This window comes from Spea bombifrons, chromosome 1 (genome assembly GCF_027358695.1).
Source record: "Spea bombifrons isolate aSpeBom1 chromosome 1, aSpeBom1.2.pri, whole genome shotgun sequence".
NCBI lineage: Eukaryota > Metazoa > Chordata > Amphibia > Anura > Pelobatidae > Spea > Spea bombifrons.
In genome coordinates this window covers 10,403,387-10,418,636 of record NC_071087.1, presented here as the reverse complement: position 1 = coordinate 10,418,636, position 15,250 = coordinate 10,403,387, and the positions used below count along the sequence as shown (strand labels likewise).

General features: G+C 40.5%; 1 protein-coding gene across 1 annotated transcript in view; it reads left to right on the top strand.

Annotated features, from left to right (window-relative positions):
• The first annotated feature begins 8,958 nt into the window (after positions 1 to 8,958).
• The window catches only part of CTBP1 (C-terminal binding protein 1), a 166,037-nt gene continuing 159,745 nt past the window's right edge, over positions 8,959 to 15,250 (top strand). The window contains exon 1 of the mRNA XM_053458173.1: positions 8,959 to 9,044. The gene's annotated coding sequence lies outside the window, so the exon portion shown is untranslated. The remainder of the gene's footprint in view (positions 9,045 to 15,250) is intronic.

The following is a 15,250-nucleotide window of genomic DNA, read 5'->3' as shown; positions in this document are numbered from 1 at the left end:
GCAAAAACCAAAGCCATGGGAATGTTATCCTTTGATAGAAAAAAATTAAATAATACATAGCCTGAAATACATCTATGCAGTAGCACCTTATAAAAAGAGCAGGCAGGGCTTAAGTTACACACAACACAAAAAAAGACCGCTAAAAAAATATAAGGTGCAGATGAAGCGTAGACTGGAACATATGGATTTGTCGCCCTGCCTAGAAAAGTGGTCAACATGTAGTTGGTCATACCATCTTCAATGTTTATGGACCAAATTTTAGGTTAAAAACATGTATACAGTAACACGGTGCACCCTCCCCACCTTGCTTATTGTCCGTTTAAATGTTATTAGAACTAAGTAGAAGAGAAGTCTTCCATTGCAGTTTGAGATTCTAAAACCAATATCCATGTTGGGTTTGTAAATTGTCCTCTCCGTATCTGCTCTGGGTGGTGTTCAAAGCTGGATGACCAGCGAGCATAGACAAGGCTAATGGCCTTACTTGTATTTTAGGGAAGCAGAGGGGAACCCATATCGCCTTGTATGCAAGATACAAATAATTTATCTGTAACAGATTTGGTATTTCAAAAATGATTAGTAGACATACAGTATCTTCCCATCTGAGTACTTTGAAGATACACTATATGGACAAATGTATTGGGACACCTGACCATTGTTCCAACATTGCATTTTAAACACATAACCCGCTACGGTCTGATGCATGCTGGGGATCACACATGCAGCCCAAGCTGGGGTGCAGGGATTTCCTTCAATTGCAACTCTTTCCAAACTGTCCATAAATATAACCAATTTGTCAACTGGCATGGCCCTGCTTAAAATCAGCACTGACAAAGAAGAGGGCAGCAAGATTCTTGCGTGTCGGCATTAAACCAAACTACAGTATGCAGCCGTTTAGCAGAAGAAGTAAACAATATTTAAACAAATGCTCATCGGGGGGATGCTGCACAGTTCTTCTCATGAACAAGAGCACCGTGCCACCCTTCAGCATGTTTTATTGCAGTGGCAGGGACATCTCCGCTACACTGGATATCAGACAGTCTAATGGCAGCCTGTTACACTGTTATAATAGGAATGCCTGATTCCGCGATCGGGCTTTCTCTTATGGTAGGTGTCAATGCTGAGATTTCTTATGGCTCGCCCTGCTGGCTGATCGAAAGGGATCTCTATCCATATTGCACTTGGTAACGTGCAGAAAAAAAAGAAATATAACTAAAAAAGAGAAAAAAAAAGAAAAAAAAATATTTTTTTTTAAGTTCCTCAATATCCTTTAGCCCTACCACTACAATTAAAAAAAAACATTAAAAATCACTTCCCCAAACCCCTTAAGCCAGTGTTGTTGCCTTGTTCGGCAAGAGAAATTACAAAAAAAAAGTGATTGTTATGTTTTATGCATTTCTATGATTTTACTAGAAGGCCCTTCTTGTCCAAATTTTGTATAATTTGTGTGGGCACATTAAATTTGGAAAATGGGAATCATGGTTTCACAAACATGGTAAAACTCTGGTCTCTAAATCATGTAAAACTCTGAAAGAGTTAAATTGAATTTGTTGAATGATTTTTTTTTTCTTAAAACTACATGCGTGAAAAATCTAGATGTCTTCAGCCAGTAGACACTTAAATAAAATTGCAGATTGTACCTGACTCACTAAAATTCAGAAAGTAACATAAAAACATCTAATGAACAAGTAGACATGTCCCCAGATTTCCGGGATTCAGTCCCTTGCCAAGTCCACGCTGAACTACTATGTTCTGCCAGCCTCGGCAGGAACACCAGTTTGCAGAAAAATTTCCGCTGGGTTCTGATGTAAACATGGCTGCTCTTTGGGCTTGGCAGAGTTTCTTTGCCACTCGTGAGCAGAGAATTTCCCTATTTTTGACAACTTAGTTCTGCCCGAGGTATCCTGGAGCTGTCCAGAGTTTTAGGTCATTAACCTTTTGAATAAATGCAATCAAATTGTATCAGTAAGATCTTATACAATAACTCAATGGCATTCCATAGTCTATTTATTCGGAAACTGAGATTATTTTGGGATTTCTATAATCCAGCACAGAGATTTGGCCATTACATTGACCACGTTTCTATACATCCCTTCAGGCTTGATAAACCATATGGCCCAATGAAATATTTTGACATATCTGTGACATCATAAAAAACATTTCAGGAAATATTTACTATGTACAGCAAATTTTAACATTGGCGACACCGCCCATGCTATTTATTCAAACATTTTCTCTTTACTTTCAATAGTGAAACATTAAAAATAACATTTTATTTTTGGGCAATATTATGTACACTCAAAGAAAAAAAAAAAAAAAAGGTTCCAAAATGTGAAATAAAAAAACATGGAGATCTGGGAGTATTGAATGAAAAAAATGTATACCAATTGTAAATGTGGGAAGACGATTGCAACAATCTGTATGCCGAGTAAATGAGATGCTGGCAACATATTAAAATTAAAATAAGAAAAATAAAGAATTTTTTTTAAAAATACATAGACATTAATATTTATTTAATATTGGTGTCCCAATACTTTTGTCCAATTTTGTCTAATAATCAAAATAAAATTTACAATAAAATTTGTAAGCTTTTAGCGGTTAAATTGTTTAATATAAATTCCACAACCATCTTTAAAGGTATACTTACCAATTTTATTTTCTGTATTTTGACAGCTGTTTAGGTTTTGTTTTTGTTTTTTTCATTGGAGCTTTTAGCAGGCAAGTAGCTATATGAATACTTCTAATATTGCAGAATTTCATACCGTATTTGAGGAATTCCACCAGAGAAATTACTTCAAACGTGAATTCCTATTATTTTTTTGGTCTGCAACAGGGTATTATGTATATCTTTATGTGCAGTGGCCATGATTTTGTGAAACTAAACAGGCAATTTCCAATCAGGATTTCCAAGTTACAGCTGCGATGAAATTGAAAACAAAATGATAACCAGTGAAATATAATACAATGTGATATCAAAGGCCATATTGTTTGCAATAGAATCCATCCTTGTGTCTTCATAAGCATTTTTTCCTCCCTGAAGCTAAACATAAGTGATGGCTACTAATGCATCCAGATGCTCTTTTTCCCTATGGAACTTGTAATATATGTGACTATATTATATGAAGGTATCTTCCTATCTTGAAGCTCTTAAAGCTGGAAATGTATTTAGTGTTTTAGATGTGTACATAATATGACTTACAAAGTATGTATAAGATTTTGTTTACATTGGGAAGGGGCTTTAGTCACGTGTTATGAGCATTAGAAATGCGCCAATGGGATAAAAACGATTCGGACACATTTTCCGGTTCATTTTTGTCCCATTCGTTTTTAGGCAATAAATTACGTTACCTGCCCATTCGGTTCGGACTCAAGATCGGGGGGCATTTTTATTTTGAAATTCATTGCCCGGTGCCCACATTCACTATCATTCACTCTTTTTTACACTTTCACTCTCTCGCACTCTCATTTTCGTTCTTTCTCTTACGCTCTCTAAACGTTTCCCTACCTTCTCTGCCGACCACTTGCGCTTCTGCCGTCAAGCATCTTCTTATTCTTTATCTTCACTCTTTCACCATTTATTTTCCATCTTCTATCTTCGTTCGCATCTCTGCAGACATAACCAGGCGGCACTTCCAGTGACGTCCCCTGCCTGAACCTCCAATCGTGGGGGAGGGGGCGTCACTGGAAGAACTGTCATTTTGGTGAAGGTTCGAGCCAGGTTATGGCTGCTCCTCCAGTTGGGTAAGAGGACGGCACTGAAAGCGCCACCATTATACCTTAAGGTGATCTTCCTTCAAAATGTTGGCTATTTTGGTGATGCCGCTCCCCCTCCCCCATTTGAAGATCGGGCGAGAGGACATCCCCAGACGCACCACCATTTTGGCGGAAGATCACCGACAATAGAAAAGTGAGAAGATGAAAGAGAGTAGATAGAAGATGAAGAACAAGAAGATACGGATGTGGTCGGCAGAGAAGGTAGATAAACATTTAGAGGGCATGAGAGAATGAATGAGAGAATGTGAGTGAAAGGGTCTGCAAATTTCAGCTCTGAATTGTCGTCTTTTTGCTTCGTCTTTGTCCGCTTCGAGGGGGAACTGCTCTTATTTTTATGGCTTTGTACAATTCACTGAATTTGCCAAAATTCAGTACATTTGCAATTCGTACAATTCCGAATGCACAAGTCTAATGAGCATACCTTGGAACTCTGCGGGTGGCAGCGGTAAATCTCCGGTTTGCGTGATACCCACTCCTCTTCCACTCGCATATAAATTTAATGTGCTTGGAGGGAGCCACTGGTGGGCACAAACCGTGTGAACGGCTGGTTATACTGTACATCTCACACCCAGATCCATTTTCACACAAAAAATGCATTGTGTTAATGTCCAGGACACAATACATGAGAAAATAGTTGTCATCACCCATAGTAACATTTACCCTACGACAGGGGCGTAACTAGAAACCTCAGGGCCCCGGTGCGAGAATCTGTTAAGGGCCCCCCCAACCCATCTATCCCTTTCTCACTATCTACCCTCTCCCTCCCTATCCCCTCTTCTCACTATCTCTCCTCTCCCTCTCTACCCCCTTCTCACGAGCTACCCTCTCCCTCCCTCCCTACCCCCCTTCCCACGATCTACCCTCTCCCTCCCTACCCCCCCTTCTCACGATCTACCCACTCCCTCCCTACCCCCCCTTTGTAGGTCACTTACCGTCAACTCCTGTGTTGGGAATGTGAGGCGTTTGTCTCGGGTGCCGGCGCTTCACTGCTGAGTGCCGGCATATAACGTCATATGCCGGCGCTCAGCGTGAAGCACCGGCACCCGAGACAAACGCCTCACGCTCCCAACACTGCACTCTGGGCAGCGCTGAGGCAGGCGGCGGCAGCAGCAGCGGGGAGCAGAGGAGTCCTGGATTTCTGTCAGTCAGGGGGGCCAAAGAGGTGCCGAGCGGTCGTTTTCAGCAACCGCTCGGCACCTCTTGGGCCCCCCTGACTGGCAGAACTCCAGGGCCTGGTCGCAGTCGCGACCCCTGCGACTCCGGTAGTTCCGCCACTGCCCTACGATAGCGTACAAAATGGACTTCCAGCTAAATAGACAAAGTTAAAGGGACATACAACTAATATATATATATATATATATATATATATACACTGCTCCTCTGCAAAGTGTTTAATTGATTATGCTTTTAAAGTATCTATTAAATACACATGGTGTATTTTCCCCTATATAATCATCAATGCAGCCTCTAAGATATCATTAATTAGTAAAATAAAATTAATAAAATTGGTAGCACAAAACCATCCTAAGTGAAGTGATCTGTATTTTAGTGAAACTGTACTATTGAGGTATAAAGAACCAGTCATTTTTTTTTTAAATATCCTAAATTTGAATTCTAATGGAGAAAGTAGCCCGCAGCACTATAATAAAGTGCATTAAAGGTAAAACCGCCTTTCAAAGTGTCAGCAAATCATTGCTTAGATTGTTTGCAATTATCCACTGCAAATTGCTCAAAAAATTCAATTGACAAGTGAAAAGTAAACTGTCAGATGTGTAGATGTTTCACTCAAACAGTACCGGTTTTTAACATTATGAACACTTTGTGGTTATTGCATGATTAATGCTAAATTTAAGTTCATTCTGCTGAAGATTGATATGTTTTTGCAGGTCCTATAAAAGGACACATTTTCTCTTTTGGTGTATATATATATGTATATATTTTTTTTTACTAATTGAGAATACAGAAATCTAAACTATATAACAACATATTACATCATATTTCTCAGCAAGGAGGTGGTATATATACTGTGTGATATATCCTCTTCCACTCCTCCATGCGACATCATGCGGGTGGATGTTAGAGACCTTGCGCTCCCCCACCTTCCGTTTGAAGATGCCCCAGAGATGCTCAATAGGGTTTAGGTCTGGAGACATGCTTCGCCAGCCTATCGCCTTTACCCTCAGCTTCTTTGGAGGTGTGTTTGGGGTCGTTATCATGTTGGAATACTGCCCTGCGGGGCAGTCTCCCAGGACGGGATCATGCTCTGCTTTAGTATGTCACAGTACGTGTTGGCGTTCATGGTTCCCTCAATCAACTGTAGCTCCCCAGTGCCGGCAGCACTCATGCAGGCCCAGACCATGACATTTCCACCACCATGTCCTTAGTCTGCTTATCTTCAGCAAACTGTTTGCGAGTTTTCTTGTGCATCATCTTTAAAAGAGGCTTCCTTCTGGGACGCCATGCAGACCAATCTGATGCAGTGTGCGGCGTACGGTCTGAGTACTGACAGGCTGACCCCCCAACCGTTCAACCTCTGCAGCAATGCCGGCAGCACTCATACGTCTATTTCCCAAAGACAACCTCTGGATATGACGCTGAGCGCGTGCACTCAACTTCTTTGGTCGACCATGGCGAGGCCTGTTCTGAGTGGAACTTGTCCTGTGAAACCGCTGGTCTTGCCCACCGTGCTGCAGCTCAGTTTCAGGGTCTTGGCAATCTTCTTATAGCCTAGGCCATCTTTATGTAGAGCAACAGTTCTTTTTTCAGATCCTCAGAGAGTTCTTTGCCATGAGGTGCCATGTTGAACTTCCAGTGACCAGTATGAGAGAGTGAGAGCAATAACACCAAATTTAACACACCTGCTCCCCATTTACACCTGAGACCTTGTAACACCAACGAGTCACATGACACCCGGGAGGGAAAATGGCTAATTGGGCCCAATTTGGACATTTCCACTTAGGGGTGTACTCACTTTTGTTGCCAAGGTGTTAGACATTAATGGCTGCGTGTTGAGTTATTTTGGGGGGACAGTAAAGTTACACTGCTATACAGGCTGTACACTCACTACTTTACATTGTAGCAGAGTCATAAGAGAAACATGACATTTCCGTATAGATTTCATGCTGAATCCAAGTTGAAATACTAAGAAAAAAAGATTTATAAAGATCTGGCAAGTGCATGACGATAGAAAATGTATCTTTATGCTGTAACAGCATGCAATGAGGGAACTCATCTAAAAGTTTGATGTCAGAAGAGTTGACTTTTATCTCACTCACTTCACTTTATCCTATGAAGGGCCAGCCCCAGCCAAAAGAACAGCTTGAACAGCCCTGTATAAAGCATATTTAAATAAGTGAGGCTTCATGAAGGTGTCCTCGTTGATTGGACCATACATTGTGCAGGGACAGCTCATTTCTTCCCGCAGAGACAGAGAGAGGTTCCGACGTTTCATATGGACGCTTTTGGTTGAGGATGTGGTTAGGCGCCCTCACTTTTCGGGATGTGGGTAGCTCTCCATACAGGAAAGCGGCCCATGGTTGGACAGGGAGGGGTTGGATGGGTCCCGTGACCTGGAGTTTCTCTGTGGTGACCCAGAGAAGCGGCGCTCCATCTGGAGTGTCCCGGCAAAACCCGTACAGTTCCCAAACATGCTGATAGCTACTTATATAACCAAGTTTTATACAAGAAGAAAAATTATCTACTATAAACAATTTTAATTAAACCAATTTCTGCTCTTTTACACAAAATAATGTGCTGCTTCGTGTGGCTGTGAAACAATGTACACATTTTATATACAATGCAATGTGTAAATCACATTCTCACACGGTGCATGCGGCACATACGTTCTACATACAGCGGGGCCGCATTTGTCACACTGACCTGCAGCCTGTAGAATTCATATATTCAGGTTTTTAATAGCAGAGGCAGAAACTCCACTCCCGCCGACCATTCTGAGCTCCTAGGAAACAGATGAGAAACAAAGAAAAATGCATCTTAAGGAGGGACTGTCCTTTCTACAATAAAGACACTTGGGAGGTATGCAAGACATATTGAAAGGATTCTGTGATTTAATGACATGATTGTAAGATGTTAACTATTTGATTTCCAGAAAGCTGAGCTAACTATTGATTTCTGGCTTAAATTAAAACACTCCACCATTTGAAGATTTTTATAAAAAAGATAAAAATAAGACTTAAATCCAGCAGGCAGGAAGGGGTTAACTGGTGGCTGAGCTCTGCATTCATTGAAAAATCCTTTACATCGCATTGTACCCCAGCAATTATCCCCCTCACTGAAAAGTGTTAACCCCTTCAAGAACACATGGCGTGATTCATCATTCCGAAGGAATAAAAAAAAAAAAAAACACCCTTTATATCCACTTTAAAATTATTGGAGACTATGATGAGAACCAGTTTACACCCCCCCCCCCCAAAACCTAAAATATAATATTCAAATAAATAATAATAACTCAAATAAAAGTCAACCCCTTGATTGCCAAAGCTAGAGCGTCATACGTGTGTTACCAAGGAATAAACAAGAATCCCCTCTTTACATTCCCAGTCTTAATTCTAAGTACCTCCCTAATAATAATAATAATAATAATAATAAAAATAATTAGAAGAAGGCAAATAATAATAATAAAAATAATTAGAAGAAGGCAAATAATAATAATAAAAATAATTAGAAGAAGGCAATAATAATAATAATACAAATAATTAGAAGAAGAAGAAGGCAAATAAACTTTAGCATCACTTCCCTATACACTTAACACTACTTGGCGCAGATGAACCTTAACCCCTTAATTCTAAGCTAAATCATGCATGCATTTCAAAGGTCGATAAACAGAGATGTATCGGTTTGTCTTAGTCTGTCAATTCTCGTCTTGTCAGACCCCTTGAATATATGTATTGTATTAAACGCTGCGTAAACTGTTGGCGCTATATAAATAAAAGATAATAATAATAGATAGATAGATAGACAAACAGACATAGGTAGAGCGATAGATGGATAGATAGAGCGATAGATTGATAGCACCCCTTAAGTTTTATTTCTTAGCCCCCCAATTTAGTAGCGGTGTTGATGGCATTAGAAGTCTAAAGTTTGCCGAAGTCCCTGAGTGTCGCTGCGAGCGCCTGTGGAGGCTGCCAGAGAGGAGTAAGGTGGTAATAGCAGCATGGACTTGTTAATCTCAGCCTGATCTTGTCAGTGTAGAGCAGAGCGCAGGCAAAGACAAGCGCGAGACGCACAACTCCGGCTGGGGCAACGTTCCAAAGGTTTGCCTTCTATGTCTATTACCCCCCCTCCTCACACCCCCTGCATAAACCTGCACATTCCACCCTTCCATCATCGGCGTGTTTTTAAACACCCCCCCCTTCACCACCACCCCCCAGCGTGTCCGTGGAGTGAGTGTGTACACCGTGTATGTGCTACGGCGAGAGAGAGAGAGAGAGAGAGGAAAAAAAACCATTTCAAGAACAAGAAACCCTGTTGGTTCTCCATGCAAATGACCGCTTCGCTTGCAACAAAAGCGTTGATGTTGGGCTTGGAGGAAAAAAAAAATGATGTGACAGTAACAACCCCAGGCCACTCGCCATATTTTTGTTTGTTAATGTTTCATTCCGCTTCTCCGTCTCTTTCCCTGACACGCTTGGCTCTTTTAGCCCCGTGCATTATTTTCCCTTTTATCATCCCCCCCCCTTCCATGTCGATTGATAATAATTATTTGATCTCTTGCAAAGGAAGGAGGTGGTGGGGAGTAGTTCGGAGGGGGGGGTGTGTGGACGGAGGGGGGGTAATCTGTGCAAGAATGTTTTAGTAAATGCCGCTGTGTGGGGATACTTTAGTTAAAGCCAACGAATGCCCCCCCCCTCCCGCCCCATGCAACGTCCTAATCCTTTTTATTACCAGCTCTTTGTTATTCAGTTATTGTAATCCAAACAGAGACACGCTAACCATGTCAAAATATATCATCAGAGATCCCCCCCCCAAAAAAAAGAAAGAGGGGGCTGATTTTTGCGGCGGAGTTCAGAATCCCCAGCAGTTGTTGATGTAGTTTAGATTGTAAGCTCTGTGGGGCAGATGTTTCAGCGTGCCGGCTGCACAGATGTTTCCCTGCGTGCTCAATCTGCTCTTTCATTTCGGGCACGCGATATATGCACCGTGTAATAACAGCGCATTGTTATACTGTACATTGGAAATTAACCCCTGTGTTGCCATGGAATATCGCGCTGTTGTATTGCGCGTTAAGTCGTATCGAATAGGTTCAAATAAATAATAAAGACGAGAAAAAAAAAAAAGTATTGTGCGCTGGGGGGGTCGGTGATCTGAATAATATAAAGTCGTGGGGTTCCTCGGGGCGGGAAGTGTGGATTTATGCTACTGAATTCGCTAACATGGAAGCAAGGACATTTCTGTCAAAATAACTACACATCAGGTCATTAGCAGCAGAAAAATGAATAGTTTGTGCTTCTTGCCGGGGCTGCGGAAGAAGCTGGCAGGGGTGTGTGCCATTGTGTGGGGGGGGGGAGCGCGGAACAGAGGATTTTGATACGATTTTATAGGATGTGAGTTGATTAAGCAGCGTTAAAAAACACGATTTGGTTTGGGGCAGGCTGTATAGCGGCATGAACGCAGGGCGAGACTTCATCTTTTTTTTTTTTTTTTAAATAAAACCAGAACGGGAGTATCCGCCTGTGGTCACTGCCGAAAGAAAATATATTCAGAGGAAAAAATGACAGAACTGGAACGTATCTGCTCTCTGAAAATTAATTAATTCCAATGTTTTTCAATAATGCATTTTTTTTAAAAGATTTTTTTTTTAATGTGTATATATTATTCTGTCCATTGTTACTTGCCAAAGTGCAAAATGTGTGTATATATATATATATATATTTATAATTTTTATGTTTTTTTTTGCTTTTGTAGTTTTTTTTGTAGAAATTATTTATTAAATGCAAAAAAAAAAAATTGCAGGCATAAAGATTAAATTACAAATTACATGAGGAGAACAACAGTAAGTTTTAAGAATCTCCCAGATCTACCAAAAAAAAAAAATGTTAACCCTTCAGGCGCCATTACGTTTTGCAAGATGTACATGCTATGATGTAGGATGACTAACTGATTCAGATTTTAGAATAAATAGTCAGCTTTCAGGGAACTAAAAGTTATCTGATTGGAATACCGTGCTTTAAAATTTACTTTGCATTAAGGAAAAAGAATATTTACAACTCATTGAACTGGGACATTTTTTTTAATAGTAATAGATTTTTTTTAAAAAATATTTCCAATGTGTTACAGAAGTGAATCGCAGGAGGTTCGACGAAACAAATATTTATATATTTTTTTAATTATTGTATAACATTTATATGGTCAGTGACATTACATATTACACTTTTGGCATTGAGATGGATGTGTGGGAACCTTGATCCATACACCAGTGATTAAAGCTCTCCACCGCATTTACTATAAACTTTAGTTTATTTCTTGGAACTTATTTACCTCTATTACCTTTTTTTTTATTAGGGCTGGTCACTATAATACATTTCCTCACACCTGGGGGGGCCAGGGTCTTTTCACCCAGACCCTTAAGCCTTAATCCGCGTGTCGCTTTAACCTCACAAATCCTCTTTTAGGTTAGGTGGCGCCATCCTAAAAGACTTTGTTACCATTGGCACCAACTGATGCCAGGGGGGTCCTTTCCTAAACCCTGACACACTAATAAAAAACTGTTTTTCCCCACAATTTCCTCTATAAAAATGTGCATTGCTGTCACTTTAGTATAGCAAAAAAAACTCTAGAATGTAAAATTGAAGTTGCAAGAAACTTTACATAGAGGTTGTGTTACATTCTGCACATGTAAAATACACACCTACCATACCTCCCAACTGTCCCGCTTTGTGTCTGGGACACCGGAGACTGTATAGTGTGCATGTGTTAAATTGCTGATGCTCTACCTTCAAAGCTCTGCCCCCCTGGCATCCAAATACACCGGGGGGTAGTTGTTGGGTGGTATGGCCTACTGATTGAGTCTCTTAAAAGAAATATTATGGTATATGCTTTTGAAAATACCTTAATATAGAAACATAGAACTTAAAGACAGATAAGAACCATTTGGCCCATCCAGTCTGCCCTTTATTCCCGATAAGGAGACTCAGATCTTTAATCAATCCTTGGTCTGGTCTTCGATTCGGGATAGCTTTATGCCTATCCTATGTTAAAATTTCCTCACTGTATTATCCTCTACCACCTCTGCTGGGAGTCTGTCTCATCTACCACCCCCACTGTAAAGTAAAACTTCCTTACATTACATCTAACCGTCTAGTTTTAGATTTTGACCTCTTGACTCTTTAGATTTACTTAACTTATTTGGCTTGTTCCACCAGGAAGGTCTGACCTACTATGGACATTTGTAACATCTGCAAAAAAACTTACCAAAACTTACCAAACTTAAAAATAAGTACAGGTCCCAATAGTGATCCCTGAGGTACCCCACTAGTGACAAGACCTTCCCTGGATACACATCATTTCCTAGAACCTTCTGTCTCCTGTCACGTGACCACTGCCTTATTATTAATGATAACTATTTTTTATTAATAATATCCAACTATATATCTAACTATTTTGGATTAACCGAAAGCTATGATATTTTATTCTATTTCCTATGTGTGTTACGAGAAATTAATGGTTTAATACGTAATATTGTTTTTGTCATAATGGCATAAGGGCAAGTAACAGCCATTATTACACATTAGTTATAACACTCCAGCAAAGAGAGCGGCACAATATAAAACAAAACGTACAAAGTTAATCAGCGTTTCAAGAAATCAGCTGTAATGATGTCCTTGCTCGTATGAGCTTACAGTCTAAAGGAAGTCGGTGGAAACATAAAATGTACAATACATCAGGGCATATAATTAGGAGACAATGTTCCGGTGAAGCCTTTTATTGTTAATGTGCGTGTGTATAGAGATACCCTGGTGTGTGGAGGCAATAAACAATGAATGTTTGTGTTCTAGAGATCACTAGTATAATTGACATTCTTGGATTTTAATTATTTTTATCCCAGACACTGGTCATTTATGATACTAATTTTAAGCCATTTCAAGTTATACACAAAATATCAAATTATTATTATTATTATTATTATTACTACAAGAGAGATCTTTGATCTCCTCAACCGACCTATTAATGCTATGGAGGCTCCACAGACTGCATTAAAAGGCGCTGCACGCCTTTAAGACTCGGCACCCCAGTATATCATGTCAGAGGACTTAAAGGCCTTGCGCGCCTTGAAATGTATTCTGGGTGTTGAGCTTGGAGAAGGGCAGCTGGGGAAGCTTCTCTAGATTGGGTCAAATGCAAACCAAAAGGTAAATATACCGCAGATTACATCCTTGCAATGCTTCACTTATCTCTTTGTACCTCAAGAAGGACTGGTTAGGAATAGTGACAGGTGGTGTCATGGTTTATGATGACTTTAGCTTAACTAGAACAATTAATAGTCCGTACCCTAATCAAGTCTCAACGACCCCAAGAAGGGATGAGTTTCCTCTTGTCTATTGGCCTTTGTAGGGCATGGACAGAGGCCTCGGGCGTCCTTGGTATATACACACAAAAATGCATTTTGTGTTGTTCCCTGGTCTGAAAATGTTAGTGATACCGGTAAGTGGGCAGTTGGCATATCTTGGAGCTTCCCAGATTGGGCTACCAAGGGCTTGAGGAGGAATGACTTTGTGAAGAGGTGGCATTTAGTGGGAATGAACTGGGTGGGCAAAGTGGGCAGAGAGTGACCAAATGTGTACAGGGAGTGGGATGCTTTCCTGAATGGAGAAAGGAGAAACTGGCCTGGGTTCGGAGACTATGGGTCAAACCTGGAGAGTTTCCAGGTGTGGCCACCATATTAATTGCCAAAATGTAGAGTCGTGTAAGCTTTCAAGACCTCAAAGGTCACCTTTTTACATCTGAACAAGATACCTAATGAGGTCTTGAAAGCTTATGCTAAAACCTTAAATGGGTTTAACAAAGTATAGGAATAAGAGGTCATAACCTACGACTAGAGGGTCAGAGACTTACATGTAATGTAAGGAAGTTCTGTTTAACTTAGGGTAATACAGCGAGGGAATTTAAACATACATGGGATAGGTATACGACTACTAAATCTAAGAGGAGACCGACAACTGATTAAGGTCATAGTCTTTACATCAGAAACGTTCCTAAACTACAAATTAAGGGTACTTGGATAACGGTAAAAAAATAGCTAATTATCTATGAATAACTTAACTCGTCCTGGAAATATAGACTACATGGACAAAACTATTGGGACACCTGACCGTTACACCAACAGGGACGTACAAATCAGAACCAGAAAATGGCAATGATTATTATTGGTTTGAACAATTTCAATGTATGTTTATCACCATTCCGTGTAGAGTAAGAGTGATGAAATAGCCAGCCCCTTCTACCACCCGGAGAGTAGAGTTTACAGTACCGCTACAAGCAAAGCCCGGCTAGCAAACAAAACAGCAGAGAAGCAGAACTCCCTGTCTAATCAATAGCATGACCTTCAGGCTGAGGGGGAGATGTTGGATTCGGGGGGCTTTATAGCGTGATAACAATGGGAATACACTTTACTGCAAAGCCTCATGCCGTTGTATTTTAATATAAAGTAAAATAATAAAATGTGTTTTCAACAACAACAAAAAAACTATAAAAATTAGTCTGGCCTACTGGGGGGAAAAATTGTGTCCTGACCCCCCTGAAACTTTAAAGGGTTAAATTAATTACCCTTCTGTATGCAGTGAAGTTGTTTATTTCTGTGTTTTTTTCTAATATAGTTGGTTTATTAACAGCAGGGTACTTCTACATGCAATCTAAAAAACATTTTTTGTATAGTCCACACTGCCTGAAAGTACTACTTTCGAAGCTGTACTCCACAGTCACTTTAACCACTGACCCCACCTTCACAGGGGCTATAATTATACGTTTTCTTAAAAGGTGGAGGTTTTTTTTATTTTATAGAAGCCCTGAAGTCAGGAGTGAGTTTACTGTGAAAAAAAAAACAAAAAGGTGCCAGGTTCCAAATCGTTCCGGAAGGCCACAGTGAACACCAGGTCCCCTTCTTTATTTCTTCGGGGGTCTTAAAAATGGAGGTATTTTTTTTTCTTTTCTATTTGGGAGCCTGGAGAATTGTGCTCCTTCCATCTCATACTGGAGTAATTCGCTGTGAAAACAAAAAAAAAGTGATCGGTGCTCCAAAAGTGTTAAGTCCCCAAACTTTGTCTTCTGAGGCCACCAGGGGATATGTGACCTCTTCCTTTCTTCCCAGACCTAAGCCTAGGGAGGGCCAGATCTTCTAGGATCTCCCTGAGAGGAGACCCACAGAAATCTTCAAGGGAGAGTGGTGGCCAAAAGGCACAATCCACACCCCCCCACACACACACCAAAACTGCTACAGAGTCGTCAGGGACCTCTGTGACCCATC